Source organism: Ciconia boyciana, chromosome 3 (genome assembly GCF_034638445.1).
Source record: "Ciconia boyciana chromosome 3, ASM3463844v1, whole genome shotgun sequence".
Lineage (NCBI taxonomy): Eukaryota > Metazoa > Chordata > Aves > Ciconiiformes > Ciconiidae > Ciconia > Ciconia boyciana.
Window position 1 is genome coordinate 92,210,231 of NC_132936.1, and position 6,000 is coordinate 92,216,230.

The 6,000-nt window shown below is 42.4% G+C and overlaps 1 protein-coding gene across 3 annotated transcripts in view; it reads right to left on the reverse strand.

Moving 5' to 3' along the window:
- The window catches only part of RMDN2 (regulator of microtubule dynamics 2), a 115,832-nt gene extending 115,713 nt beyond the window's left edge, over nucleotides 1–119 (reverse strand). For all 3 annotated transcript variants that reach the window (XM_072856586.1, XM_072856584.1, XM_072856587.1), the window contains exon 1: nucleotides 39–119. The gene's annotated coding sequence lies outside the window, so the exon portion shown is untranslated. The remainder of the gene's footprint in view (nucleotides 1–38) is intronic.
- Nucleotides 120–6,000: the final 5,881 nt, after the last annotated feature.

Below are 6,000 nucleotides of genomic sequence, written 5' to 3' on the forward strand. Positions count from 1 at the left end.
GCGCCATCCCCGGGCCCGGCGCCGCCCCCGTTACGTACCGGCGGGCCGCTCCGGGAGCGGGAGCGCGTCCGGCCCTGGCGCGGCGCCGCGCGGCCCCGCAGCTCTCCCGCCGCGGCACAGGGGGCGGTGACGGCGGCGGGGCCGCCCCGGGGCGGCGATACCCGGATCGAGGGGGACTGGCCTCCGCCGCAGCCGCCGGCAGGGCCGCCCGGGTGACGGGCCGCTGCGCTGTGGAGGAGGGCGCTGGGCCGGGCCGGGCCGGGCCGGGCCGGGCCAGGCCAGGCCAGGCCAGGCCAGGTCAGGCCGCCCTAGGCCGTCCTGTGGCCCTGGCAGCCCCAGAGCGGGCGGGCGGACCTCTGGCCGGGGCCGGGGCCGGGGCCTCTGGCTGTGAGCCCGGGTGGGCCGCAGCTCTGGGAATCCCGCCGGGCGGTGCTGCTGGGGGGCGCCTGCTGCACCTGCTTCAGACATTGCTCGAATACGCTGTTCGAATGCAAATTTACCTGTTGATGTGTCTCTCTTCAGTCTGTTGGCTACTTGTTTTCAGTAAGTTAACCTTTGCTACTTCTAGGCCTTAGAGAAACAGTATTTCCACTGCATTAGTGGAGGCCTGAAGCTGCAAAATCATGGAGAACTCCCACCCAGTTGCCAGGAAGAGGAGCAGTCCTGGCACAAAAGCTTCATTGCAATCTTAGCCATCTAAGGGCCCAAAGCTGATTTTACCAAAGTCCATTATAGATTGCCCAAAGTCATGAAGCAACTTGGGTTTAACAGGGTGCAGGAGGTATTGCTCCTGCATCCCATCTGAGACACCGCTTTTACCGGTGAGGCTCACAAGACCTTTCTTTCTTCTTTATGACAGTATTTCTTCCTGGATCTGCCCGCTGTGCCTCCTGTTTCTGGCCTTGAATGGAAGAAGGATCACCACAGACAACCTGCTGTGCCCGTTCATCTTCCTGAAGGCTTCTGGAGGGTGCCTGTGCACAACATCCTGCCAGAATTTAAAAGCATAAAACTCATGTTCTTCTGCATGAGGGCTCAAGAAAACCATTATGGAAACCACTGTATCTGTGCAATGAAAGAAACTGCTCTTCAACAGTTGGAATTTTCCTCAGCCATATCACTCAGAAACAAAGGAACACAATGTAGTTCTTAAAAAACATACTAATTACCTTTAAAAAGTGAACAAAGTGCTGTTAAAAAAAAAAAAGGCACCTTAAAGGGGTACCAAGAACTCAAGAATTTTCAGTTTTACTGCAAATTAGCAAATGTAAATCAGTCTAATATCTATTTATCTTCAAACAAAGACTTCCTTTAAAATAACTACAGCTGCTAACTAATTCTCCATTAAGAACCTGAGGATGAAACTAGCCTTACCTGACACCAAACTACAACCTGAGAGAAAGGTAGAACTTTGTTAAGATGGAAAAATGAATACTGTTTCAGTATTCTACAGTTTTCCTACTTACAAAAAAAGTATAATCTGCTCATATGTTTGTAATTCAAGATCTTTAAACTGAGGATGGTAATCTCTTCAATTTTATGGAAACTTCACTAAAATAAAATTATTTTAAAGAACAAATTTCACTATAAGTAATTGTTTTAAGTTACATAATCCATCACTGTTTTAAAATGGAACAGGACTACGTGAATTTCCATGCTGATGGTATTTAAAATATTCAGGAACAGTAATAAAAATTGGTTGGAGAACCTTGATTTTTATTTTCTCTTTTCAATATCATCTGCCAAAAATCTTTCTATAAGCCAACTAAAACAGGAGAGGATTTTAAAAAGAGAATTAATCGGAGGGCAAACACAGCACAAAGCTGAAACAAAAGATTATAGATGCAAAAACCTAAGTGAGTTTTTTCAAAGATTTTCCAAAGTGACTATCTCAGGCTGCAGGCCTTAGACAACTGTCCAGTTTCCAAAAATAATGGCCCAGGAGATCTGCTGTCTACAACTGCCTGGATGCGTAGCAACTGTGAAAGTCAGGTCACCTGTCTGGTCCCAAACTCCTCATTTGCTTTTCACCTGTGGCCATTTTACCCAGGCAGAGCAGCATGGAAGCATAGAACTTATTGCATGCATGTAGAAACCTCCCAGAACACAACAGCTTTCCAAGCTAGGGAACTAAACATGAATTTACCTAGATTTGGCACAATTAAATTGGCCTAAATCTGATGTATGTTTTAAAAAACTGAAAGCAACTATTCTTAGAAAAGTGCTGTTCTTCTGCATGTGGATTTTTTTCCTAGTTCAAAAGAAACTTTGTATCTGAAGTCCTAAAAAACACGCAAGTCCAGACCACCATCTGTTATAAAATGGTTAGCCCCGTGTATTTTTAGTATTCTGAGTGTATTTTTAGCCTTGGTTCCTAAGAAGACAAAGCTTGTGTCCCCAGGTTGTCCATGTGCTGTCCTTCTGTCAGGCAATAGCATGACACTTCCTCCACCCAGTACTAGCTCCTGAACCTGTAGCTTCATTTCAGCCAATTTTGACAGAAGAAAGATGTCAAGATACTGAAGTTCCAACAAGTTTCATGAAGGTCAGCAGCTCTGGGGTGGTAAGACCCTGTGAACATCCTGCCTCCCTCCACCCCTGTCCCCAGGCAGATGTTCGGGGATGAGCTCAGCTGACCAGAGCTGCAATGCTGACACACCTGCATAGGGCACCAGCCTTCTTACAGCACTATTTGTGTAAAACCAGGCCATGTAGTTTAACTGATCTTTTGGGAAATTTTGAACTTGGACAGTATTTTTGTGTCATATTAGAAAAGTTAGCTTATTACTGAGCAATTGTTTTCAACAGGTGAGAGAACCATTACATTGTAAGTAATGGATGCATGCTATTTCCAGCCAAGATGTAGCTGAATTTACCAGTGTTTTCATTTCTGTATGGAAGGCGTTGGTATTTTACAACTGACATAAAATTCTTTAGCTGTAATTCTTCTGTAAATTTTCTTTTGTGGTATGCTGTTCTTTCTGAAATGTCCCCCCAACTAGAGATTAATCTACTGCTTGTAACAAATAGAGAAACCTTTAATGTGTTAGTAACACTTCATACTTACTACTTCAGCAGTTGTCTTGTAAGTGTATAATCAAACCTTGTTAATAAATCACCAAATATTGTGAAAGCTTAAATACCTTTGACCAGACTTGCAACCAGCCTGCCAGAAATCCTACTGTTCTGTCAAGTTGTATTGAATTCTTCTGAATCTTTTGCTATAAAAATAAAACAAGATTATATCTTACCTCATAGGGAGGGGAAGCATTCACTGTCAGACTTGTCAATATTCTCTGCTGCTCTTGCCCTGAACAATCGTCCAGTGTCCTTAATGAAAAATTAATAAATTGGAGTTAAAAGGAGAGGGGTAATAGCACACTGATCTCTTCTGTTTTCTTCAAATAAAGATATACTGCTTAGCATAGTTCCCAGAGAAGAACAGTTATTGTAGCTGCGCTGTCTTCATGTCTGTGTGTGTGCAAGTGTAACTGTACCTCTGCATCCTCTCCAGTATTTTTGAATCTTTGGCCAATCTCAGTCAAATTCAACAGAGAAATTAACTTCTGTCAATTTTCTTTGAATTAGTTGATCTTTTAAAGGAGAAAGGCCTGAAGTAGTGCCCCCACTATGTGGAAGATTGCTCACCCCTTGTTACACAACTGAGAATCCACACAGGAGAAAAGCATTTTGCAAGAACAGGAAAAGCTAAAGCAGAGCTTACATTTTATTAGATGTGAAGGAATTGAACTACAAGATATGACCTGATAGGAAACCTGGCTTCATTAGTTCAACTGCATACACAACTAACTGTTTATTTATTTAGTGTGTTGATAGGATCCAGTGCTGCAATTTCAGCTAAGTACAAATGGTCACTGATGCCATGGCATTTAAAAAAAAAAGAAGTACACGCCGTTCCTGCTTCTTTGTGTTTGTCTTTGTCTCACCAGGAAGCTCAAGGACATTATCAAATATATTTATGCAAGCTATGTTAATTTTTTAGGCCAAGGTACATGATTAAATTTCCTTGATGTAAGAGGTGAGAGTTGGCAGCCCAAAAGAGTTTGTGTATGTTGCGTTGACAATAATAGGAATAAATACTCAAGGATACATTAGATGTAATTCCGCAGCACTGCTGGCTTCCTTCACAAATAGAAATGGTCCTGGGAGTGCCTGGGTATACTCCAAAGAGGAAAAATACATGAATAGTCATAAAAAGCATAAGAAAAGAGGATGTGTGTATAAATGTATATTTTACATATATATGTATATATTCCTTGGGAGTCAAAACTCAAAAAGAGTTAAACTCTTTGTAAATATATGTGTGTGTGCACACATGCATTCCACATCACCTAATGTATTTTCTTCTATTTAATGAGAAGTATTTCTTTTTTCAGCTTCCCTATTAATATGCAATTTCAGAGCATATTAAAGTACTTTAAAGACTTTTACTGTTTCCACCTGTAAATGGCAGAGTGCCCCTTCCTGAACTCCACGGATCGGTTCTTCCAGTAAATACCACCTAATACATGGCCCTAGAATGTCTGCAATTTCACATTAAAAAAACCACCTTCATACAGGTGATGTGGTGTGTTCTTCCATCATTTCTGCCCCTGTTCTGTACTAACAGTTGTGAGCTTATAAAAAATTTCCCTTCTGATTTTAACTTTCCATCTAGGCCACTAAGGCTATGTGTACATTAGCAAGCAGTGGGGACCGACAGGCATGCGTCTGTAGGCAAAACAGTTGGTGCTGAGGCCATGACATCCATGCTGTGCCCTGGGTTAACTTTTGACTAACTCTAGCCTGATTGCAGGGGCTGCATGCCCATTTGCGTTGGCAATGCCTTGGGTGTGCTTCTGCAATGGATCTGCCCAAAGTACAGCTCGTGAGCCCCAAGCCTGCTCCACGGGGTGAAGCAAAGCTTGCCACACTGGGACGATTGGGAGATTTGCCTCAGAAGTGCACACCTAACCCAACCCAAATCATTACTCTATACATACATATTTACACTAGGAGGTTTAGGTGTGGGTTACACAATTATTCAGGTAGGACAGAGTGAATGCAGGGCGGGAGGTCACCTACCCCTAGCAGTTACTGTGTGCTGGCAAAGGGGTTCCTCCTTCATTGTAGGATCATTTTTGGAGAATGACAATTGATAAATGCAACAAAAAGCATGAGGAAAAGTGGTGAAACCAGGAGAGTTAAAGGGAAGCAGAAAGAAACTCCTAATCAGTTATAAGATTTTTGCTATATACAATAACAAGACAGGATTTCTACTGTATTCAATGCACACACACACTCACACAAATAGATTTACGTACACAGCATTTTAGTTTCACAGATTGTTTCAAGTCCCCTGATGTGCTTTTTCAGCAGGAGACAGGTCTGTTAAAGTAGAATGCAAATGTAGATTTTGTTATTTTAATTGCTGTTTCCACTCAGTGCTGGTGTTTAAGAAACTTTTCCTCTGATTTTGAGCTGCAGATTCTTGAAGACTAAAAAATAAATATACCAGGCAGCCTTTCTGAATTTTGGTGAGATGGGCTCACAAGCCTCTTGCTCATTCATAGTTCTAGTGCTGCTACCTTGTGGGAAAAAAAGGCTGCAGCAATTTCAACACCAAGTTAGCCCTCTTGTAAAAGAAGGTGTTAAGATCAATTGTCAAAAATGTAATGATGGCCTTTTAAATGTTTGCATGTTTTTGTTGTTATTTTTTTTCTGATTTAGAAATATTTCACCCAGCCCGTGTTAGTGTGATTAAACCAGGAGGTTATACGGGGAATCATTATTCAGTGTGGTCCAGACTGAGATTGGGGTTCTTTGACTGCCTAGAATTTTGTACTGTATTTTAGCAGAAATAAGAAAATCCCTCCCAGTACATTCTGGAGTATAAGCAGTACTGCTGGCTGTGAAAGCAGTCAAAATGTTTCTTCTCTTGCCAGTTCTTATAGACACTATTTAAAGCTCTGCACGGTTACTCAATATGTAGTTTTGAAA